The sequence below is a fragment of the Emydura macquarii genome, unplaced genomic scaffold (genome assembly GCF_026122565.2).
Source record: "Emydura macquarii macquarii isolate MOO-44397 ecotype Brisbane River unplaced genomic scaffold, CSIRO-AGI_Emac_v2 contig_2473, whole genome shotgun sequence".
Taxonomy (NCBI): domain Eukaryota; kingdom Metazoa; phylum Chordata; order Testudines; family Chelidae; genus Emydura; species Emydura macquarii.
Window position 1 is genome coordinate 42,087,300 of NW_027132610.1, and position 25,861 is coordinate 42,113,160.

The following is a 25,861-nucleotide window of genomic DNA, read 5'->3' on the forward strand; positions in this document are numbered from 1 at the left end:
GGGAGCCAGTACTGGCTTGAGAATTATCCTTAGGGTGGGTTTTCCTTTGCTTCCACTGCATGGTCAGCCTCAAGCCTTCTAATATCACACAGCAAAAAACAATTAAACAGTGCCACGTCTCATACTTTTTTGGGGTCTTGTTCTCTCTGTAACCTCTTTCTAGACTACCAGGCTAATTAACAGTAAGACTTTAAACTATTACAAATAGCAGAGGCTATGCAGCAGTGGTTAATAGCCATCTCTTATTTAAATGAGCACAGACACCTGATTAAACAACACATTTTAAACTGTTTTTGGTTTGATACACTAAATACAATATAATGGGATACAATTATCCCAACTTTGTACCTCTTCTTCTGTCTGCCCATCTTTGTTCATTTTTCTTTTTCTATGGCCTAAAAAACAGATGTCTCTCTCTCTGGTGGGATCCTTAAACGAGTAGTTACTCGTTGATTCTTAGTATGCATGACTACACAGACAGATGTCCCTCTTGCTTACAGTTTTGTAGATCGGTATCATACTGTGACTTACAAATGTCCAGATGTGGTCTCATAAATACACAGACTGCTGCTGGCATAAATTGTTCTGTTTAAAAATAACACCGCTATAAAGCAAATTGGCACATGTACACATTCATCTGCAATACTCATTTGGCATCTCCCCATTGCTGGCTTCGTTAAAATGTGCTCCCCTTCTTCCTTCTCTGTCTGCTGTAGTAGCAGTCAGTTGCTGCTGCTGCCACTGTAGTATTCTTAGCAACTTCACAATCCAGATTCTGAAGTGTGTATTACATTTTTTCTATCAGTCGTCTCTGGGTGTTGCCGAGTTACGTTGGCAGACCTTTCTGGGGCAGCTATTGGAAGAAGGCATGCTTAACTATTGTAGAATTACTGATGGAAATGTCTGAGATGTCAGTCTGCAGCTAGTTTGTCTTCTGCTGTTTTTGCTTTATCTTACTTACCCCTGCATTTAAGAATGTCGCCTGCAATTTCCTTAACTTAATGTTCAGATTTACTTTATAATCTATATGAACAAAGGGACATGGGGCTATTTATTGCATGGGTCAAATCAAATGATGTAACTTCAAACGATGTAAATTAAATCAGTGGCAATACACTACTGCTAAATTTGCACCAATGTGTTGTATTTCTACATACTTGGTTTTCAAGGTCATTGTGCGCCTCATTGACAACTCAAAGACATTATTTGTAGTGAATTGAGAATGTAGTCTGTTCTAGAGCATAAACAATTTCAAATCATGATCTGATTCTGTGATTCAATGCAATCTGGAATTTGCATTTATCAATAATTATCTTGTCACTAGCTAGTTAACAAATTCCATTTGCCTATGTTTTGAAATGTCATTTTTGCCATTAGCATGCCGGCAAGTCAACTGTTCAGATTTGCTGGGTAGAGCATCCATTCAGAATATCTGTCCAGGTGTTTAGGTTACTGCTAATCCCTGTAAACACTCTAAGTCCAAATGTTTTGGACTTCATTAAGCAAAGGTATATATTAAATGGAAAAAATAATGCTAATGTAATGCTGTGGTTAAGAAATCCAACCATAGATATTCAGTAAACTCAATGGGACCAAATTCAGACCTGGTGGAATTACATCAGGTCTTGTATTTGGTATATTGTTTCTCATGCAGTTTTAAGTTGGCCACATTAAGCATCCTGGATAAGTTAGGGTATTGCAAACCTGAGAGATTGATGTTAGTTTATTTATCTTCCACTATTTTTTGTACCAGAAGGAGTACAATATAAATCATGAGCAGTAACTTTATCTTTCTGGAGACCAACAGCTAGGCAACACACTTCCTTGCATTCTGGATACTGAGGGAAGCTGCCTGTTGGTTGCCCAGTAGTGCTCTTAGGCTTTGTCTACACTAGAAAGTGTTTGCTAGTCTTGTTACACAGGTATAGCTTTCCTAGTGGAAACGCAGCTTATAGCACCAAAAGCACTGTTTTACTGGTATAACTCGCACTGGTTCCTGAATGAAATAAGCTATACTGGCAAAAGGACTCTTTGCCAATATAATTTGCTTTACCTGGGGCTTTTGTTTGCATAGTTGTTGGGCAGGGGTATGATCTTTTTTCTTCCCCCCCCATTCCTAACCAAAGTAGATATACTGGCAAAAGTTTTAGGAGTAAGCTGGGCAGTTGTTAGCCTGACCAATGGGAACTATGTTGCTGTACCACTGCCTCAGGCCTTTGCCAGCCCTGCTAGTTACCATGTAATTTTCAGTGCTGTATTAAACAAGAAAATCTGCAAATTATACAATATTCATTCTTTTCAACTTTTGCAATATTAAGGTTTAAATTTAACGAAGTACTTGCCAATTTTAGAGCAACTCTTTGAATGACATTTTTTCCTTGAGAGCGCTCATGTTAGGGGACTGGGTGAGTGGGTGTAATCCCTAAGATGTGGGCGTGTGTGACAGGACTGCCAAATGTGTGTCATACAAGATGCTTAGCATCCCTAATTCTGTTGACAATGTGTAAGAAGGAATAGAACCTGGCTGTCTCGCCTTTAGCTGTGTTGTCTTTGCAGTAGAGTAAAAGGGGCTGTTTTTTAAAAAAAAAAAAAAAAAAAAAAAAAAGAGAAACTTTAGTCACTAAGACACTATTATAACTCTGAAAATACACAAAGAAGAGATTTCTTGAGCAGAAAGGCATCTTTTTTACATAGTCACTTCTCTAGTAGCATACGCCAAGATTTTAAGCAATGAAGAGTGGACTCAAGTTAAAGTGACTCAGTGCATATCTACCATTTTTCTAGACTTCTTTAGAAAGACTGCCTTACACTGATAGGCTTATGAAGCTACTTATCTTAACAAAAAAAAGGGTAAGGGGTTGATTTTATTACAGTCTGTAAGTACCTACATGGGGAACAAATATTTAATAATGGGCTCTAAAGTCTAGCAGAGAAAGATATAATATGATCTAATTGATTGAAGTTGAAGCTAGATAAATTTAGATTATAAATAAAGTGTACATTTTTAACAGAGTAAATAGCAATTGGAACAATTTACCAAAGGTCATGGTGGATTCCTCATCACTGGCAATTTTTAAATCAAGATTAGATTCTTTCTGCAAAATATGCTCAAGGAATTATATTGGGGAAGTTCTATGGTCTGTGTTTATACAGAAAGTCAGACTAGGTGATCACAATGGTCTCTTCTGGCCTTGGAAAATACGAATCTGAATTCTATAACCACACAATCTTTGCATCTTCTAAACATTTCCTAATCTAAACTTTAAAACCTGGGGACTGCACTAAGACCAACCCACTTCCAGTCCCAAAGAGATCAGTTTAATTTTTGGAAGTGATTTAAAACAACAAAAATCTTAAACATGGAAAATTTTGGCTCAGAAGGAAAGAGAATAGAATATCAGAATAGAATCAAAGAACTCAAAATTAATTTGTGAATTTGTGTCTGCTGTTTGAATGATACCAACAGAAAAATAAAGTATGCTATGAACTAGAAAAACTGTCAAAAATGTATAATCTCTCTCCATATTATGGTACAGGTGCCAAAGCTCTCTCACTTGCACAGTAGGTCATCTCATAAGCATCTACTGTATCTCAAATCAATATTTAAGTATGTTACTCCTGGTATCAAAAACTCTGATAATTTCAGTATCATTTCAATGAAATAGAACTGTAGCTAAGACCCTTCATTTTCAGTTTTTATTTTGTTTAGTTTCCTGGGAATTTATCAGTGCTCATCCCAAAAATTTAAAAAAAAAAAAAAAAAAAAAATGAAAATCACTTTTAATCTTGAGGTTAATTTTTTGCACTGAAGTTAATCTTGGAGGATGGAGAAAAAAGCAAAGTAGAACTAAGAGTATTGAAAGTAAAAGTAGTTTAATGCTGTGGTTTATTTTGTGAATGGTGCTTAACAGTAAACACTGTATACTTGTGCATGTGTGTATCATCTACTACATTGTCTTTCTTTAACAGAGCCTAGTGTTTGCACTTGCACTGATTTATTTTTAACATAAACACATCTATGTAATGTGTACAGTATCTCTATAACATAATCAATATTTTCATGTACTTAAATGGTCCAAAATTCAGGTGAAGTTCAAGAAAAAACAATTTTTATAAAACCCAGGGATTTTTTAGTAAAAATGAAAACAAAAAGGCCTAAATTGTTGCCTTTGAGAGGAAGGATGGCCTTTGGTAAAGACACCAAACTGGGGCTCAGGAGATGTGGGTTCAATTTTTAGAGTACTTCTTCCGTGCTCTGGAGGCGCGACTCTGGCCTGTTCGTAGCAGGCTCAGATGCAGGCTGTAAAGTGTACTTCTCTATGCCATTATCTAAATCATTGATAAAGATATTGAACATAACCAGACTCAGAATGGATCTGTGTGGGACCCCACTTGATATGCCCTTCCAGCTTGACTATGAACCACTGATAACTACTCTCTGATGCTTAGATTCTGCTAAAAATTTGCCATCTCATAAGACTGCTACCCAATTTTTGGATGGTATTTGTAATATGGTCATTTATCAGTTGATCACTTGCTGGATAAATGTAAGCTCTAAAATGATCCAAACCCTTGAGATGCTATGGGCCACTTAAATTCCTGGATCAATCTCACTGCGTGCCAAAATAAAAAAAAAAAAAAAAAAAAAGGGGGGGGGGGGGGCACGAGGACTCGACCAGTTGAGTCCTAATTTGCAGTTTGTCGTATAGGGATTGCTGAATCCCAGTGGAAAAGGATTGCTGTGGAAATATTTGCAAGCAGTGTATGAACAGAACTTAGGAAGTTATGAGATGTTCTGTTTGTTCGTAATGAAACTAGTTTTCACATGTGTTTTGGGGGATGTTCTTTAGATCCTTGTCTGCTTATTGTAAATTTATTCTGTGACTTTACTCAGTTGCAAGTTCATGCAGGCAATCCTGGAGCAGGGCCATACACAAATTAAATAGGTAACAATAAGACTTTTAAACGCATCTCTCTCTGAGCTACTGGGAGCCAATTCAATATCGAATTGAATACACCCAGCACTAATAAAAGAGATTTCTTTAAAGCATTTCTTCAGACTGTTTTGTGTATTTTAATGACTAAATCTGAACGTTTTAATCTTCTATGTGAAATGAGAATAAGGTCAAGGAGCATGAAGACTGAAATTAATAGTACTGTAATAAAATATAGAGAGATGTCAAGCAGTAATCCACAAAGGTCAGTATGGTATGGGATCCAGGATTTGGAAATTTTAAAATATTCTATAAACTATTAAGGTTGTAAAATGCAAGTCAGGTAGCAGGAGATGCACACTAACAGGCCAATCTAGATTGCACATTCACATTTAATTTACCGTCAGGCCCAAAATCTTTTTCGATAGTAGCAATTCCTAACCAGTATTCTTGGTGTAGAACCTTAGGTGGTGTAAGTTTTGTCATGGCCCCGTTGAAGTCAGTGGGGCAGCATTAATTTTTGGGGAGTATGTAGAGTAACTTTGTGTTTTGATTGTTTTCAAATAAGGAAAGTTTCTAATTCCAATGTGAGACTATAGCTAGTTTCACAATCTCTAAGGCACCCGTCCTGGCAACACTTGCATGCATGCTTAGCTTCATACATACAAGTAGCTCTATTGATGTCAATGAGACTATTTGTGAGAGTGAAGTTAAGCACAAGGATTAGTGTGCAGGATTGGGGCCTAATTTGTTAAGGTCATTCCTTTGTTTTTCAGGTTGCTTTATAACATTTGCTTATTGGTAAGAAGCAGCATGAAGGTGACTTGTTTAATATCTGTAGCCAAGTTTTACTATTTAGGGTTTCCCTAAAGAGGAACAAAAATGATTACTGAGTTGTTTGCAAAAGGGTAAATAATAACTGAATGCTTACTGAGTAGCTAGATAAGTATCTGAAAGGTAATGTTTTATGTAAGCTTTGGATTCTGCCTGATGGTTGTGCCCACCCAGAAGGCTCAATAAAACCCTTTTTTTCTTTACGGTTGTTCAACTTAGAGGTGGCCTTCCTGAATTCAGCTATATAAACTTTTAATGAGTGACCTATTTGCAAAACTCTTCCGGATTGGCAAATAGGAGTTGATATGGAACTTCTAATGCCTTTTGTTATGTAACCTCCCTTTCCTCTATTTCCCCTCGGGCTGGAACATGACCAAGGCAGAAATAGCATAAAGTAAACTTCATAGCAATGAATATAGTGCTGACGACAGCTGTCCACAGCATTTCTGCAGTTTGTTTTCGCTGTGCAGCAAATTAGGCATTGTATTGATCCTGATGTTGTGTGCCATCTGCTTCAGTCTATATAGAAGTTTTTAGGCTGAAAGTAAATATCTCTTGCTTTATGCTGGGCCCTGTACAATTGTTGATATAATGCTAAAGTAGCATTCATAGAGCACAGTGTGTTTTTCTTTGAGGGCTTGAATCCTTTTTTTAAAAAAAGGTGTAATGACTGCTGGAACTAAAAGAGCAATGTCTTTGGAGCTGGAATGTGTTATTTAAAAGGAAAACACTAATGTTCATCTTGATCGGGATGATAATGTTTAAAAAGTCTCTTTTTCTTGCTGCAAACATAGAAAACACTTTTTAGTTTGTCCGTACAAAGAAAAGCACTTTACCTGGAGTACTGTTGACTGTACACTTATATTCTTCAGGCATAGTATATTAATCGCTTCAATGGGAATTGTGTACCGTAAATAAAAAGATTAGAATAATGAATAAAAAGTGACTTTAAAAAAATAGTTGAGTTGCCTTAGCACACATTGTTTCAAACCTGAATGGCTTCACACTATGCAGAACAACATGGGAAAAGTAGTTTCTAATGGAACAGCCAACATATCCTATGGCACTCTAGCAAATTGTGCAAGAATAGCATCACTGCACAAGTACTTACAGTTAAATTGTTTGATACTGTAGATAAGTTATAGGGAAGCAGACATCCTGACTTGCCTTGAGGTTCTACTTACCTCATTGAGAATAAAATGCCTGTTCTAAATGTCCAGTGAGACATTCTGTTAGTTTCTGGTTCCCTCCAGTCAGCTGTCCTGCGTGTGCAGCAGCAGTTCACTAAGTATGATATAAAAATATTTACTCTGGGAGTTTTAAATGATGATTTGCGCACATAGTTGATCTGTGTATGAATATTCCTTCAACCATGGGTGGCACTATAAAAGGCTTGGGGAGGCTAAGTCTTCCCAAAATAAAAAAGGCTGGCCATACAGGGGGCAAATGCTGGATCCAGTATGGGTCAGCTCCCTTTGGAGGTGCACCAGTCTGCCACCAACCCGGAGTGCCAGAAGCTCCCCCCGCCGCCTCTTCTCCTCCTCCCGCCCCCAGAACAGCATTCCAGCTCTGGCTGCCTGCAGGCATGTCTCTGCGCTGTCTATAGCACTATGCTCTGCCAGTTGGGGAGCCCCGGACAGCATACCAGCAGCGCAGTGTTAGCACAGCTGCCTGTGCAGCCTGGGGGCCCGGGCCCAGCTCCCCTCAGTGCTGACTGGGGAGGCAGTACTTCCTTTGCTCAGTTGGGAGTCTGGCATCCCTCAGTGGTGGAAACCAAATGTGCTGCGCCACCGCCCTCATTGCAAGGGGAAGTGACGGTAGTCATGGAGTTCCTGCCTATTGAGGGCCAGCTCCAGCTTAATCTGACCTCCCTGGGCAGCTGCAACCCTGAGCTGCTCTGCATCCCCGCTGCAGCACAGGCCTCATGGGGGATGTGGGGGGGAGGGGGGAGAGGAGGAAGATGGGACTGAGCCCTGGGGGCGTGCTGGGGCAGCAATGACCCCTGGGGAGATTCCAGTAGAGAGGCAGAGAGGTTAGGACAGTAAGAAGCTGGGAAGTAGGGCAGCAGTGAGGAGCCCATGGGCAGTGGGAGGGGATATTAAGGAGCCGGGGGGAGGGGGTTAAGGTGCCCCACAGCAGCATGTAAGGCTAGGGCTGGGCATCAGTGGAGGTGGGGCCTTGGGGAGAAGAGGTGGAGTGGGGGTGGGGCCTTGGGGGACCAGGCCTCACGGGTGCAGAGCCATAGTCTGGGCACCAGTGGGCCCTCCCCCACCCCACTTCTAGGGAGCTTTTGGTGCTCCATAGCCTCCCGAAGGAAAGATTCACGTGCCATCTATGCCTTTAGCAATTAACTGCAGACACAATGAGATTGTGTTTTGAAAGTTTAGCCCTAAAATGCCAGCTTTTTGGTCACTATGTGGTGCCTTTCTGTCACCTTGAAATTTGAGTTCAAATACTGGTTAGGTCGCCTGTCAGAAAGAGTTTGATAGTTTAGTTGTGTGCCTTTCAAAACCACTGCATAATTTGGCACAGGACATGAATAGCAGAGATTTTGCAGGTCAGGAATTGAGGTCAGTTGGCAGAGCTATGAGGAAGCTTGCACAATATCTCCCTGCAGCGTTTCTGGCCCTCGCCAGTACCAATAGTCCCTTACTTTCATAAACGTGAAATTCTTCACCCATAAATAAAACAAAACAAAGAAAACCCCCCAACAACTTTGTAAACATTTTTATGAAACTAAAGAATGTTAGTTTATCAATAATATGGGGATTAGAGAGGGAAAGCCTCAACCTTTACAGTCTCTTTCTGTTCTGTTGTGTGCACATGTTTGTCTCCTATAAGGTCTTTTGGAACTTCAGTGTCAGAAGTCTTTGTAAAGTTCTCTGCAGGAACAGGAGGTAATAGAGCAGAGTTTCAATGAGGAAACTGAGGGGACAGAGCTAAATTTATAGACTTGGCCACGCAGGCCATTCTTCCATATGTTGTTAGCATTAGCTGGCTGGAGAAATTAACAGTTGCACCCTGTCCACATTTTGAGCCCATGCAACTTGAAAACAGCTTATGATAAATGGAAAGGATAAAATCAGAGGCTTTGGCAAGTGAGAACTGATGGCAACTTTCCAGGCTCCAAAGTCAGAGCAAAACTTATGAGCAGTGTTCTGTGCACTGCATGACAGGATGGGACCACATTCTACTGCAGGAACTCCTAAATTATACAACAGCACTTCATCATTTTGACCTGTTCTTTATAACCATCTTCCCTCCCACAGAAGCACTCACAGCTATGGCTCATAACTGAAAACACTCATGGAATGTAAAATTCCTGGCTGTTATTTTGCAACAATACTTTCTACTGTAGATGAATTTTTTTTCTCTCTTCTCCAGTGGTTCTGGCTCCTGAAGACAGAACAGTACATGGTCCAGACAAAACAGCTCACATGCTCTTTCCCTTCATGTGGGGGAGCTTGTAATTTGGCTTCAGCAGCTCATCTCCCCATATCCCTGGGCCTCAGCTGGCCAGCCTACACTTCTGGATCCCCCCACTCATTGGTTACAAGTTGGATAGTAGCTTTGGCTCCCCAATCCCCTACTGCCTGGCTCCATGGAACGATTCAGGGAGCACACACTGTAATCCAATTAACTGTCCCTTGTAGGGAAAGCCAGAAAGTGAGAAGCAGCTGCAGGCATTTCCGCAAGAGAAAGGGAGATAGAAAATTAAATATTGTGAACCTGGCTGCAGCAAAATGGTGAATGCCATGTGGTCTTGGAAAAATGCCAAATGTCATGGCTGTAGAATCTCAGATTCAATGGAACCCTGAAGGAGCTGAGTGGAGCAGTTCATATGTCTAAGAGCTATTGTTTCAGGCTGTCTGCAGACCCAGACAAATATCACTGCAATGGTTTTGCACCATCTTCATGTTTTGAAGTTTATATCGGCAACCACAAATGCTAGAAAAATAATTCTGATTTCAATTTAATCTGAGGTTCTGAAGCATAGTTCTGAAGCAAGGTGAATTTTGGGGAATTATGGAATACGTAAAGCCTTAGTATAACTCCTGTTTGCCAACAACTGAGCTCTCATTTGCCTACATCTACCAAAAATTAAATAATTATACACCATTTTGAAGCCTCAACAAAATGATGTTGACTTGCAGACGAAGACTGAAACATTGTACCAGCCAGCATCATGATATTTCTATAAACAAATTTGCATATAGACATAAGCTTCCGTGATCTGATAATCTTCCCCACTCTAGAGGGAAAGTAAGACTCAGCTGGTGCTTCCCCTGCCCCGGCCATATGGTCTTAGAAAAAAATGGCATGATGAACCAGCCAGAAACTCCAGTCAGTAGGACCAGAAGCAGCCAAAGAAGAGTCAGTCAGAGCACTTTCTATAGCTTTGACTGGACTTTCTCTGCCCTTTGCTGATTGATTCTTTGTTTTCTCTAGCTCCCTCTGCACCACAGTCTCTTTTCCTCAGCTTTCCTGTACACCTGCTCCTTTACCCTGTTCTTCCCTGCCATGCCCCACTCAGCCCCTTCCTCTCCCTATTTTTCCATTTAGCTTATACCCTTCTAACTAGCCTTCCCTCAACCCCCCCAAAAAATTGTGGAACAAACATGTTTGCTGCTATCACATTGATCACTCTGCTTGTATGTTTGACCCCTTCCCACACCCTCTGTATCTGTCTTGTCTGTTTAAATTGACATACAAGTATGCCTGTGCAATGATTCATACTCCTTATTTTTGTATGAACTTTTTCATAGTAAATAAAATGGAGTTTGAGCCCTTACAATTTCTTTCCCCGCAATGTCTAATCGTTATTAGTTTCAGTACAGATTATGCACAAAGGAAAAAGAAAACCAACTTTCTGCTCCAACTTTATATTCTCTTCTGGGTTACAAATATTGCATTTTCTCTTCTGCCTCATTTGACAGTTTATTTGGTTTCTGTTTTGCAGCAGTCCTTAGAACAGTTATAACTAATGGTGGTGGTAAGAGATTTTGACTGTCCACTTACAAGGCATACCCCTTCTTTACCTAGGATTTTAAACTTGTTGATTAGGAAAACTCAACTTGCTAGAACAAGATCCTATTGTCCATAGCAAGAACCATTTCCTATTGTGTCTAGGAACAAAATGGTGCCAATAAAAGATGCAGTGATATAGATCTATAGCAACAGCTTCACCACTAAGCTATTAGAAAAAAGGTCTTTGTGTGCTTTTTTGCTTCACATGAGAGGAAAAATTAGCTTACCCATTGCATTGTGCTGAAACTGAACAGCATAGTTCTAGAATCTATTTTGATTCTGCACAATGCATACACTTAGATTTTTACCTCCTTATGCTATCAGAAAGTGATCTGTGCTGCCATTTGAGAGGTCAAGCGTGTGGGAGTGACTTCAGCCTGAGCTTTTGGGTGTAGCTGAGCCCAGTGGCATTGCTGCTTTCAGTGCCATACCAGAAGGGGAAGAGCACCATAAAGAGTTCTTTTGAATGGTTGAGAGACCAGGTGAGTGAGGACCAACTTCTGTTAGTGGGAGAGACAAGCTTTTGAGTTACATAGAGCTCTTCTTCAGTTCTGGGAAACTTACTCAGAGAGTCACATTTTAGAATATCCTCAAGTCTCTGGTGTCTGAAGATGTGTATCTGTGTATATCCTAAATTGATGCTCTTATATCTTCAAATATCTGTCATCAATCCCTGGATGTCATTGATGAAGGACAGCCCCATGAGTTTCAATTGTCTATATGACTCTCCCAGTCTCTTCAGACTTCTCTGTAAACTTAACACTTGCTGGAATGTGAGACTGTACTACACTTGGGGAAAGGGGAATCCAGGTTTATAGAAATATTGCAATGATTATACCTGTCTGCAGCAAAGACTGAGTCACTAGTTCCTGTATTACTTTACTTATCTATAGTTAGGAATGTCATATTTTGTCAGGACAGGAGTTACACTTTTTATTGCAATGCATCATTATAGCTCCCTTATGTGCTGGTTACATAATCCTCTGCAGAGACACAAACAGACTGCAGTTTTCCCTCACTTATGGATTCTCTTCTATCTGAATAAAGGCTGTTTAACTTCTGAGTCCAATTCAATGAGTGTTCCAAAGAGGGTTGAGGGAGATGGCATTGTTGCAAGACTGTGTTTGGTCTCTGTGGTTTTTTACAGTGAGGAAAGGAGAGTTTGGTTCTTTTATTGTAAGTAGAGCTTACTGGAGAAACGTCAATGAATCCATATTCCATCAGAATGCCTGGTTCCATTAAAATCAAAACTCTTCATGAAATCAGGATGATTTCACTGGAATTTCATTTCAGAAGAAAACTAGGCTCTGTCAGAAAGCTCTGACAATGTCTAGCTTTAACATTTTTTGAAATGCAATGTCTCAATTTTTTTCTTTTGAAATGACTTTATTTTGAATATTTTAAATTTTGTATTAGAACACAAAATAAAAAAAGTTAAGCAAATTTTCAGTTTGAAATTTTTCTTCCCTGAGAACTTAGAAATATTAGGGTTTTGATCCAATTCAGAACACAGCTAAACTTTGAAACCTCAATCTCAGAATCCTTCACAAAATAGAACTTCCATTCTCTGCACAGCTCTGATGGTAATTATTCAGTTTAGGAGCAGTCCCTGTGGCTGACCCAGAGCTGCAGTGACTTTGCAGCAGTAAAGAAGCTCAGTTGATTGTATACAGTTTGGTTATACTGAACCACAAAGGGATATTACTATTTTTTCATTATTAGTTGCATAGAATATAAGTAGAGCCCTGTGCGGATACAAAATTTTTATCCGCATCCAATCTGCAAACATGGTCTGTGGATATAAAGTGGATATATTCAGACTTGCAGGGTTCCAGATATAAAATTTGAATGCACATCCAACTGCAATCCACAAACATAGTCCACAGATATCCATGTCCTCATCCGTGGATATAAAGTGGATATCCGCAGATTTTCAGGGCTTTACATATAGGACCCCTAGTTGTAGACCAGGATTCTATTGTGTTAGGCACTGTCCTTGCCCCCAAAGAGCTTCCAATCTAAGTATAAGAGAAGAGACAGCGTATGGATATAGACAGACCGGGTAGTACAAGGGCAAAAAATGGACTATGTGGTCCGCATGGTAGGCTGTGGTCTCAACATAGCAGCAGCTTAGCCATTATCAGAGTTTTTGTAGACCTCATGGCAAAGAAGGGTTTAGAAAGAGGATAATTAATTAATTTTGTGGGGTGCTTGTCCTAGGCATGGTGGACAACCTGGAAGAAAGCATGAAGGTGCTTATTTGAAAATGTATCAAGTGGATAATACAGAATGATATCATGGGCTGATTGGAGGCCTGCTGCGGGACAGGAGCCAGCAAACAGAGCTGAAAACTGGGGCGTTTGAGTGGGCGTTTGGGGAAGGAGTGTGTGGTGTTCTGGTATTGTTGGGGTGCTCATTGGGGGTTGTTTTGGTGGGTTTTTTTGTTTTTGTGTCTCTCACTGACAGGAAAGGCTATGACAGATACAGAGGCAGTAGTGGTAGTCACTCATGTAGTGGAAGAGAGAATGAAGATGACTGGATGTGGAAGTTGTGTGATGTACATGATCCTGGAGGGGTACCTCAAAAGAGCTTTGTTTGTATGAAGTGCTGCCTCATAGAGCTAATGGAAAAGAAGATTCGAGGGTTGGAGATGCAGGTGAAAACTCTGGTTGAGTTTAGAGGGGGGGTTTGAGTAGATGATGGAGTAAAGCAATGAGGAGGCTGAAGGGAAAACCCCAGATCTGCAGATGGAAGCAGGACCAATGAACTCTGAGGGGAGAATTCTGGGTGAGGAAAGTGCCCAGTGGAAGCATGTGACTGTAAGACACTGGCAGAAGAAAAGATCGGCTAGTGAAGGAGAAATAGAGCTGAGAAACGGGTTTGCGGAGTTGGAAAATGAAGAGAGGGCACAGCAGGTGGTTACTGAAGGTGGGAGGGCAAGGAAGTAGAGAAAAGCAGCTAGTCCTATACAAAGAGTGGATGAGCCAATGGAGATACCACCAAATAAGAGCCCCAGGAGGATACAGGAATGGTTGCAGGGGATTGCAAAGGAGAATAGTAGACGAGATGACTTGCAGCCAGAAAAAACGGGGCAGGCTGGAGAATCGCATCATCACCAGGAAAAGGGAGGTCTACGTGATTGGGGATTCCCTCCTGAAAAGAACAGACAGGCCTGTAACCAGAGTTGATCCAGAGAATAGAAGGTGTGCTATCTGCTGGGTGCTAAGATATGGGATGTGGACCTGAGGCTGAAGAGGATCCTAAAGGGAGCAGGAAAAAATCCACTGATTGTTCTTCATGTGGGTACAAATGATAGAGCTAGTTTCTTGCTGGAACATATCAAAGGAGACTATGCCAGGCTGGGGAAGACTCTGAAGGATATTGAAGCTCAGGTGATCTTCAGTGGGATTCTCCCTGTCCCTAGAGGAGGACAACAAAGGCGTGACAAGATTCTGATGATCAACAGATGGCTCAGGCAGTGGTGCAATGAGAAGGGCTTTGGGTGTATCGTCACTGGGAGGCATTCATAGACAGAGGACTCTTGGGGTGGACTTCACCCGAGTAGGGAGGGAAATGCACTTCTAGGATAGAGACTGGCACAACTGATTGAGAACTTTAAACTACAGAGTTGGGGGAGATAGTTGGGAGATGCCCAGGTAATCTCCATGCCTGATGTTAGCATTAAGAGGGAGGAAAATGAAGTAAGAAAGAACACCGCAATGGGGAGCAGAATGGACATTAAGAGGAAGGGTGGTGTAGATCCCAGTTCTGTAGGCAATATTGGCAGTAGAATGACTGTGCCAAATCAGGTAAGGAACGTGAGCGAAGCCAAACAGCAAAAATTAAGATGTTTGTATACCACTGTGAGGAGTTTGGGTAACAAAATGGAGAGACTAGTGTTACTGGTAGAGGAAGTGAAACCAGATATTATAGGAATAACAGAAACATGTTGGAATAATAGTCATGACTGGTGTGCAAGTATTGAAGGGTATGTGCTGTTTAGGAAAGACAGATGTAAAGACAAAGGTGGTGGAGTAGTATTGTACATCAATGATGAGGTAGGCTGTAAAGAAATTAGAAGTGATGGAATTGATAAGATAGAGTCTGTTTGGGTAAAAATCACATTGGGGTAGAAAACTACTAGTTTCCCCTGGGATAGTGCTTGTGGTGTGCTACAGACCACTGGGATCTGATTTGGACATGAATAGAGACCCTTTTAAGGCTTTTTAATGAAGTAAATACTACTGGGAACTGTGTGATTATGGGAGACTTCAACTTCCCACATATATAGACTGGAGGACAATTGCTAGTAGTAATAATAGGGCCTAGATTTTCCTGGTTGTGATAGCTGATGGATTCCAAATAGTTACTGAACCAATAGGAAGGGATGCCATTTTAGATTTGGTATTGGTGAGTAGTGAGGACCTCCTAGAAGAACTGGTTGTAAGGGAAAACCTTGGTTTGAGTGACCATGAGCTAATTCAGTTTAAACTAAATGAAAGGATAAATAAATAGATCTGTGACTAGGGTCTTTGACTTCAAAAGGGCTAACTTAAAAAACTTAAGGGAATTAGTTGGGCAAGCAGACTGGACTGAAGAACTCATGGATCTAAAGGTGGAGGAGGCTTGGAATTACTTCAAGTCAAAGTTTCAGGAACTATCTGAAACCTGCATTCTAGCAAAGGGGAAAAATTCATAGGCAAGAGTTGTAGACCAAGCTGGTCTACGGGTGATTGAGACAGCAGAAAGCCTACAAACAGTGGTGGATGGGAGGGATTAGCAAGGAAAGCTACCTATTGGAAGTCAGAATATGGAGAGAGAAAGTGAGAAAGGCCAAAAGCCAAGTAGAGTTGGACCTTCCAAAGGGAATTAAAACCAAAAGTAAAAGATTCTATAGCCATATAAATAGGAAGAAAGGAAAGAAAGAAGAAGTGGGATTGTTAAACAGTGAGGAAGAGGTAGAGGGTTAAGGATAATCTAGGCACAGCCGAATATCTAAACAAATACTTTGCCACCGTTTTTAATGAGGCTTCTGATGATACTGGGGTCAGTGGTAGGGTGGCTAATGGGAATGAGGATATGGAGGTAGAAGTCAAACTCAAACAGCTTAATGGGACTAAATCAGGGAGGCTGGATAATCTCCATCCATGAATATTAAAGGAACTAACACATGAAATTGCAAGCCCATTAGCAAGAATTTTTAATGAATCTGTAAACTCAGGGGTTTGTACCGTATGACTGAAAAATTGCTAACATAGTTCCTATTTTTAAGAAAAGGAAAAAAAGTGATCCGGGTAACCACAGGCCTGTTAGTTTGACCTCAGTAGAATAAAAGGTCTTGGGGAAAAAAATGAAAAGAGAAAGTAGTTAAGGACATTGAAGTTAACGGTAATTGGGATAAAATACAACATGGCTTTATAAAAGGTAAATCGTGCCAGACCAACCTGATCTTCTATTTTGAGAAGATAGATTTTTTTGGACAAAGGGAATGCAGTGGATCTAATTTACCTAGATTTCAGTAAGGCAATTGATATGGTTCCACATAGGGAATTATTAGTTAAATTGGAAAAGATGCGGATTAATATGAAAATTGAAAGGTGGATAAAGAACTGGTTAAAGGGGAGACTGCAATGCTTAGACTGAAAAGTGAACTGTTAGGCTGGAGAGAGGTTACCAGTGGAGTTCCTCAGGGATCGGTCTTGGGACCAATCTTATTTAACCTTTTTATTCCTGACCTTGGCACAAAAAGTGGGAATGTGCTAATAAAGTTTGCGGATGACACAAAATTGAGAGGTATTTCCAATACAGAGAAGGATCGGAATATCGTGCAAGAAGATCTGGATGACCTTGTAAACCGGAGTAATAGAAATTAGGATGAAATTTAATAGTGGAAAGTGCAAGATCATGCATTTAGGGACTAACAACAAGAATTTCTGCTATATGATGGGGGCACATCAGTTGGAAATGACAGAGGAGAAGGACCTGGGAGTATTGGTTGATCACAGGATGACTAGGAGTTGCCAATGTGATGTGGCCATAAAAAAACCTAATGCAGTCCTAGGATGCATCAGACGAGGTATTTCCAGTAGAGATAGGGAGGTGTTAGTATCGTTATACAAGGCGCTGGTGAGATCTCATCTAGAATACTGTGTGCAGTTCTGGTCCCCCAAGTTTAAGAGAGATGAATTCAAACTGGAACAGGTGCAGAGAAGGGCTACTAGGGTGATCTGTGGAATGGAAAACCTGCCTTATGAGAAGAGACTAAAAGAGCCTGGCTTGTTTAGCCTAACCAAAAGAAGGTTGAGGGGAGATATGCTTGCTCTCTATAAATACATCAGAGGGATAAATACTAGGGAGGGAGAGAAGTTATTTAAATTCAGCACCAATGTGGACACAAGAAGTAATAGATATAAACTGGCCATCAAGAAGTTTAGACTTGAAATTAGATGCAGGTTTTGATTGAGAAGTTCTGGAATAGCCTTCCAAGGAGAGTAGTGGGGGTAAAATACCTTAGCTGGCTTCAAGATTGAGCTTGATAATTTTATTGAGGGGATGGTATTATGGGATAGCCTAGTTTTGCAATTGCCTGATCTTTGACTACTGGTGGTAGATATGCCAATGGCCTATGAAGGGATGTTAGATGGGGTGGTTCTGAGTTATTACAGAGAATTTTTTCTTGGATGTCTGGCTGATGAGTCTTGCCCACATGCTCAGGGTTTAACTGATCGCCATATTTAGGGTCAGGAAGGAATTTTTCCCAGGGCAGATTAGCAAAGGCTCTGGGGTTTTTCACCTTCCTCTGTAGCATGGGGCATGACTCACTCGCTGGTGGATTCTCTGTATCTTGAAGTTTTTAAATCATGATTTGAGAAATTTAATAACTCAGTCATAGGTTAGAGGTTTATTACAGGAGTGGGTGGATGAGGTTCTTTCGCCTACATTTTGCAGGAGGTCAGACTAGATGATCATATTATTCCCATTGACCTTAGAGTCTATAAGACCTTTCAGTACTGAATGAAAGATGATAGGTAAGGTGGGAATAGGTCATGAAGCTTCTTGAAAGTGAAGACAAGTAGCTTAATTGATATGGGAGAGAAGAGGGAGTCAGTGGAGAGAGCCAAAGAGAAGGGTGATGTGGTCAAAGTGATGGGCTTGGAAAATGATCTTTGCAGTAGTATTCTGAATGGATATAAGTGGGTGAGGACTGCATTTGTCAAGCCCAGAAAAAAAGGATGTTCTAGTAATTGAGATGTGAGAGTAACACTTTTGAAGGTGCTTTTGAAAATGTAATCCCAAATCTTACTAGAACAGTGTCTTAATCACTGGAAGCGGCTGTCTGCTGTACTCTGCTAGAAAGCTGTTCTCTTTTAAACATCAGCAGCAGAATTTAAAGCATGGCTCTTCTACTCAGTGTAAAGAGGTTAGAACAACGGTGAGTATCTATTTATCTGTCTCTCTGTTGCCTGCACTCGCATTCTTTCTCTTTTTCTTTAATGTAATAAATGTTGGGAATCCAGCAGCAAACAGTAATCTAACTATATGAAGGTATTAGTGAGATGGATAGTACATATATTTTCCTTTTACCTGCTCTTGAAGAGCTTCTGCGTTTTTATTTTCTTTTTTTACCGAGAGCTATTTGACCATATTGTTTTCCCTCATCACATGAAAGGCACATGGACACAATCAATAGTTTGCCCTGCTCACCCTTGTTTTCTACATCTCTTTCTTGGCTTTGTTCAGAAGCATAATCTTTCTCCATTGTATCTGAAAAGAGAGGGAAGAGTATCTTTACAGACAGGCTGGCTAACCTAGTGAGGAGGGCTTTTAACTAGGTTCGATGAGGGATGGGGACCTAAGCCCAGAGACAAATGGGGAAGTGGGACACCAGGAGGAAGCAGAAGGAGGAGGGTGCAGCAGGGGAGGCCTCCTGAATTGCACTGAGAAAGTAGGGCAATCGCCAGTTATCTCAAGTGCCTATACACAAACACAAGAAGCCTGGGAATCAAGCAGAAGGAATTGGTATTCCTGGCACAGTCAAGGAACTATGGTATGATTGGAATAACCGAGACTTGATAGGGTAACTCATCAACTCACACACTGTCATGGATAGGTATAAACTGTTCAGGAAGGACAGGCAGGGGCGAAAGGGTGGAGGAGTTGCACTGTATGAAGAGAGCACTATGATTGCTCTGAGCTCCAGTATGAAACTGGAGATAAGCCAGTTGAGTCTCTGGGTTAAGCTTAGAAGCAAGAACAATAAGGGTGATGTCGTGGTGGGTGTCTGTTATAGACCACCAGACCACGAGGATGAGGTAGATGAGGCTTTCTTCAGTCAACTAGGGAAAGTTTCCAGTTCACAGAACCTGGCTTTCATGGGGGACTTCAATCACCCTGACATCTGCTGGAGGAGCAATACAGCAGAGCACAGACAGTCCAGGAAGTTTTTGGAGAGTGTTGCAGTCAACTTCCTGGTGCAAGTGCTGGAGCAACCAACTAGGGGACCTGCTCCTCTTGACCTGCTCCTCACAAACAGGGAAGATTTGGTAGGGGAAGTAGAAGTTGGTGGCAACCTAGGCAGCAGCGACCATGAGATGGTAGGGTTCAGGATCCTGACAAAAGGAAGAAAGGAGAACAGCAGGATATGGTCCATGGATTTTGACTTTGACTCCCCCAGGGAGCTGATGGGCAGGATCCCCTGGAAGGCTAATATGAGGGGAAAAGGAATCCAAGAGAGCTGGCTTTATTTTAAAGAAACCTTATTGAGGGCACAGGAACAAACCATCCCAATATGCAGAAAAAATGGCAAATACAGTAGGCACCCAGCTTGGCTTAACAAAGAAGTCTTTGGTGAGCTTAAGCACAAAAAAGAAGTTTACAAGAAGTGGAAGCTTGGTCAGATGACTAGGGAGGATTATAAAATTATTGCTTGAACAGGCAGGAATGAAATCAGGAAGGCCAAGTAACAATTGCAGTTGCAGCTAGGAAAGGACCTGAAAGGGAACAAGAAGGGTTTCTACAGCTATGTTACCAACAAGAGGAAGATTAGGGAAAAGTGTGTGCCCCTTACAGAATGGGCAACCTAGTAACTGAGGATGTGGAGAAAGCTGAGGTCCTAAATACCTTTTTTGCCTCTGTCTTCACAGACAAGATCAGCTCCCAGACTACTGCACTGGACAGCACAGAATGTGTAGGAGGTGAACATCCCTCAGTGCTGAAGAAACATGTCAGGACTATTTAGAAAGATTGGACATACACAAGTCCATGGGGCCAGATGCAATGCACCCGAGGGTGCTGAGGGAGTTGGCTGATATGATTTCAGAGCTGTTAGCTATTATCTTTGAAAACTCGTGGCAATTGGGGGAGGTCCCTGATGATTGGAAAAAGGCAAATATAGTGCCCATCTTCAAGAAAGGGAAGAAAGAGGATCCAAGGAACTACAGACTGGTCAGCCCCACCTCAATCCCTGGAAAAATCGTGGAGCAGGTCCTCAAGGAATCCATATTAAGGCAGTTGGAAGAGAGGAAGGTGATCAGGACCAGTCAACATGGATTCATCAAAGGCAAGTCATGCCTGACCAACCTGATTGCCTTCTATAAAGAGGTGACTGGCTCTGTGGATGTGGGGAAAGTGGTGGCATGATATACATTGACTTTAGCAAAGCGTTTGATACAGTCTCCCAAAGTATTCTTATAAGCAAGTTAAAGAAGTCTGGGTTGGATGAATGGACTATAACATGATAGCGAGCAGGCTAGATCATCGGGCTCAATGGGAAGTGATCAATGGCTCGATGTCTAGCTGGCAGCCGGTAACAAGCGCCCCAGGTTTTGGGGCCAGTTTTGTTCAACATCTTCATTAATGATCTGAAGAATGGGGTAGATTGCACCCTCAGCAAGTTTGCAGATTACCCTAAGCTAGTGGGAGTGGTAGATACCCTGGAAGGTAGGGATAGGATACAGAGTGACCTAGACAAATTGGAGGATTGAGCCAAAAGAAAGAAAATGAGGTTCAACAAGGACAAGTGCAGAGTCCTGCACTTAGGATAGAAGAATCCCATGCACAGCTACAGACTGGGGACTGATGAGTTAGGCAGCAGTTCTGCAGAAAAGAACCTGGGGGTTACAGTGGATAAGAAGCTGAATAGGAGTCAGCAGTGTGCCCTGGTTGCCAAGAAGGCTAATAGCATATTGGGCTGCATTAGGAGGAGCATTGCCAGCAGATCGAGGGAAGTGATTATTCCCCTCTGTTCGGCACTGGTGAGGCCACATTTGGAGTATTGTGTCCAGTTTTGGGCCCCGCACTACAAAAAGAATGAGGACAAGTTGGAGCGAGACCAGCGGAGGGCAACAAAAATTATTAGGGGGCTGGAGCACAAAAACTTATGAGGAGATATTCAGGGAACTAGGCTTGTTTAGTCTTCAAAAGAGAAGAATGAGGGGGGATTTGATAGCAGCCTTTAACTACCTGAAAGGGAGTTCCGGAGAGGATGGAACTAGGCTGTTCTCAAAGGTAGTAGATGACAGAACAAGGAGCAATGGTCTCAAGTTGCAGTCGGGGAGATCTAGGTTGGATATTAAGAAAAAGTTTTTCACTAGGAGGGTGGTGAAGCACTGGAATGGGTTACCTAGGGTGGTGGTGGAATCTCCAACTATAGAGGTTTTTAAGCTGCGGCTTGACAAAGCCTGGTTGGGATGATTTAGCTGAGGTTAGTCCTGCTTTGATCAGGGGGTTGGACTAGATGACCTCCTGTGGTCCTTTCCAACTCAAATATTCTATCATTCTATGAAAATAGGTTTTCCCAGAATGAGTCAGAAAGAAGATAAACTGAGGTCAAAACATACAGAGGAGAACATCAGGCTATTCTGTGGAGTCTCTGCCTCCATTGTCTGCAGGATTCCATACTATTAAATGAAGCATCCTTGGTGGTACCTATTAACCCAATACACTCTGCTTAAGCAGTAACTCAGAAAAGCCTCACCACAGTAGGTTGAACTGGTTCTTTGCAGCACAAAGAGAGGTAAGAAACAGTCTTTTCTATTTTTAACTTCTCTGTGGGGCAGTAGTATTGTTATCAGGGATGCCCATGACTTATATTGGTAGCCCATGGAAAGTTAGTGCTTAAGGTAATCCTAACTTGTGAACTTATTATGTAGTGTATTATGGTGGTTTCCATATACAGTATCAAATGTTACATAGTATTTGTGTTTTCCCATCATGCCTCCTTCTTTCCCTTAGGCCACACCTCCATTAGATTTTGTTTCTTCAAATCATCTATAGCGGTGTCACCGTCTCTAGACATAGAAACATTGAGAGTAATTTAGAAATAAGCTGCAGTGCTGCTCTTCACTCTAGCACCTGAGCCCCAGGGACATATGAACCTAAATAATTCATTAAGCAGCCCTTGAATTGTTGTGTAAGCTGATTTCCTAAATTTAAGATACCATTAATATTTTATTTTTCATCAGGGGAGAGGCTGTGTGGACTAATGGATAAAGCGCCTATGTTTTATTCCTCGCTCTGCCACTAACCTATTACCTGATTGTGTGGACAAGTCATTTCATCTTTGTTTTTCCCATCTTTTTTTCAGTCCTGTCTATTTAGATTGTGAGTATTTTGAGGCAAGGTTTGTCTTTTGCTAGGTGTATATAAAACAATGGTGCCCAGATCTTGGTTGGACCAGTTACAGGGGAGCTGCACCTGTGTTTTCTTTGTGGTCTCTGTGAATGCGTCCCCTCAGATGTCAGGCCTTGTGCCTTTGCTTCTCCTGAATTCTCCCACTTCTAGACCGATCTCCGGATGACAGTATCCGGTATATCAATCTTGCTTTCCCGGCATATGAGACTGTATGCAGGCACCTACATCTCTTCCCGTGGGCGGTATGTGACCAGTGGAGCATGTAGTCGTCAGACAGCCTTCTCAAACTTAAGTATTGTTGGTTTAACAGTAGGAACAAAGCATTTAGAGAGAGAGGATTTTACAACAGTCAACATACATGTCTATCTTACCTAAAGATTTGTCATCCCCTGATGATAACCTCCGTGCTGACAGCTCACATGATGTTTTCACGAGTGACATAATTTTGGCTGAACCCAGTCTTCAGATGACCCAAGAAGCTCCAGCCTTCAAGTGAATGGCCATCTGCTCCATTTGCCTGCCTCTTGGGGCTCAGCAACCAATCAGAGCTGCTAGAGTCAAGGCTCTCTTTTCCCACTTCCCACCTCTCAGCAAGCAACCTAAAATCATTCTCACAGAAGGGGAGGAGAGAGTTGAAGAGTCCAGTAGCTTGAGGTGTTTCCACTCCCTTCCCTTCATGGGAGCAATGGAGACATGAATCTGCTTTTCCACCACTCTCTGCAGCACCCAGTCTGGGGAAGGGACAGGGCTGGGTGCGAAGAGCCCTTGGATTTGCCTGTTCCAGCCTGGGAAGGAGGAGGAGGGATCCTGCTGCAGCCCCTTCAAGACTGGGAGGCGGCTGAAGAACCCCAGGAGGAGGAGAGTGGAGACTAGGGGGCTGAACTGATGAGTGTTCGGGTTGGGATGGAATCAGGTCTGATGGAGGGCTAAATTGATAAAGGGCTAAATGGAGGAAGGCAGGGGTTGGATGGGGACAGAATTAATTGCTGAGCAGGGGATGGGTACATGTATGGGGCTGAGAACTGTCAGCAAGGGGCCAAAATCACCTTGCCCAATACATTTGGGAAAGTGAACAACACTAGTTTTTTCTTTTATCTCTATCTCTCGCACACATACACACATGGAGTTCAATAGTAACAATAATAATTAATTAATTAAAAAAATAGTCCTTGGCCAAGAAATGAGTTTTTATTACTTGTGTTTTTTGGAGGTCCAACTCATGATTTTTTATCTTGAACTTGGCAATATCATTACCTCAGCAAACTCAGTTTCTTCAGCCACCCTAGTCAGGTCCCTGTGTCTGTCTGATTTTCGCCAAAACATTTCCTCCCTGCCCCTTGAGTGAGTGTTCCTTTTTAAACTTGCCCCTCCCCCCCCTTTTTTTTTTTTAATTTCCTCTGATCGTGGTCCTCTTCATGTCATGGTTCAAGCCAGTTTTTTAGGTTAGCTGGACAGGAGGCAAAATCTCCAAAGTTAATACTCCAGTGTTTGCTGAGGGACGGCTTATTTTGAGCCATTCTCTCTTTTCTGCTTGTTTTTTTCTATAACCAACTCCCCATTAAACTAAATAAATATATTCAAACAATAAAACATCCCAATACCAGGTCAACATATGGTATTCTTAAACTATTTCAGAGCAGCTCAAAATCTGCCACAGCCTCTAGGTGCTACTGCAATACAAATAATAATGAATAATTTAGAGATGAGCCTAGGCTGCAAGATCTAGTGATTGAAACACCCATATTTTTAAAATTTGGATATACTCCTAGCTGGGGAGTTTGACCCATTGTGGATGTTGCTCTAGTTCACTAATTGCACAACACTGAAATATAAATCTGAACACAAATCTAGGTTTACTCTGAGGAAGCCTTGGAAACTTTAGGGGGAGGGAATTAGTTGGATCTGAGATTTTAATTTGGTCCAAACTCTGGGTTAGCCTTATTCCAAAAGTCTTTAGATAGTAACAATTAGGAAAACCAAGCTTAATAGATCAGTGTGCTTGGACACTTTTTTTTTATTATCCCTAATGAAAATTAATGAAAGTGCTCACCCCAGTCGTGTGCGTGTGTGTGTGTGTGCACTCAATTCCTCCCTCTCTCAAGAGTAATTTCCCAGTAAGCCTCTCCTGTTAAATATGTGGTGCCCTTGGAATTTCAGAAGACTAAAGTATGATGAAATGAGACATACAAAAAATCAGTATTACATCTGGTTATGAACATTTTGACTCAGTGTGACTCAGTCTCTTGCTGCTCTGGGGGTGTTTAGATTTAGCCTTTTGAAATGGTTCATTTTGTACTTTGAATTAGTCATGAGAAGAAAAAAGTGACATTTTCCAGTGTACAGTCTTTTCATGCATTACTCTGCATCTTTTCTGTTAAAATAGGCGGTAATGATGGAGGCAGCATGATACATAATAAGCTGCAAGCTGTCCAACTAAGAATTCCTTTCTCACGCTATTTCCTGCAGAGTGAAATTGTATGGACGGCTGCAAATATCTAAACTTGGGGCAGTGTTTGAACATCCCTATTACCTTTCTGAGCTTTAGAGCCAGTTCTTTGATATGTTCTCTCAAGCTCCTTAAAGCTACTTCTCTGCCAGTTTGGATGGTATGTAGGAGTCTGTGATGAATACATTCATTATCTAATACAAAGTGGCATAGAACACTCATGCCATGAACTCCACCACACAACTCTACACCGTTGCAATTCTCTGATTCATGTTGTATGAGATTAATAGCATTTATGTTATTCATATATCTTGGTTGACCTTGATCTGCCAGGAACTCCCTCCTTTTTATCTCTGTCCCATACTGGGGAGGTTTTGTCCCACATTAACAATGGATCTTTTGTACTTCAAAGCACATTCCCCCCAAACTCAACATGCTGAGTTTTAATTTTCCTTACATATATCTGTTCCTTTCTCTTTCCCTCTCATATTCTTACCTATATTTAGCAGGCTGATAATATCTCAGGAGCTGAGATCTTTTATTTGTTTGTTTATTTTTTAAAAACGTATTATTGTTAACCCTTCAGATGCTAACTGCAAAAAAGACTTAAGATCCAGTTTTCTTTTTCCACTTAAAGAAATAGGCACATCCTTTCTGAAGAGAAAATATTTGTTGTTTTTCTTCCAGTAGTTTTTGGGACTGTATATTATGCCAGATGGTAAAATACATAGAGTGAGGTGTATGTGTGTGGGTTGGGGGAGAATGCCATATGTATGATTTCTCAAGTGGCTCCTTGGGCAAGTTGCAAAACTCTGGCATGTTTGTGTTTTTTCCATTTACGCTGAAAGGGATGAATTATTCCCCATACTCATTCAGCTTTCACTCTCTCCCATCCCAGCACACTGTCCTCACTTCCACCAAAGGCAAAACTCTCTACCCTGAACATAGAATGTGCAGCGGCTCTCACTCCAATCTGATTCATGAAATA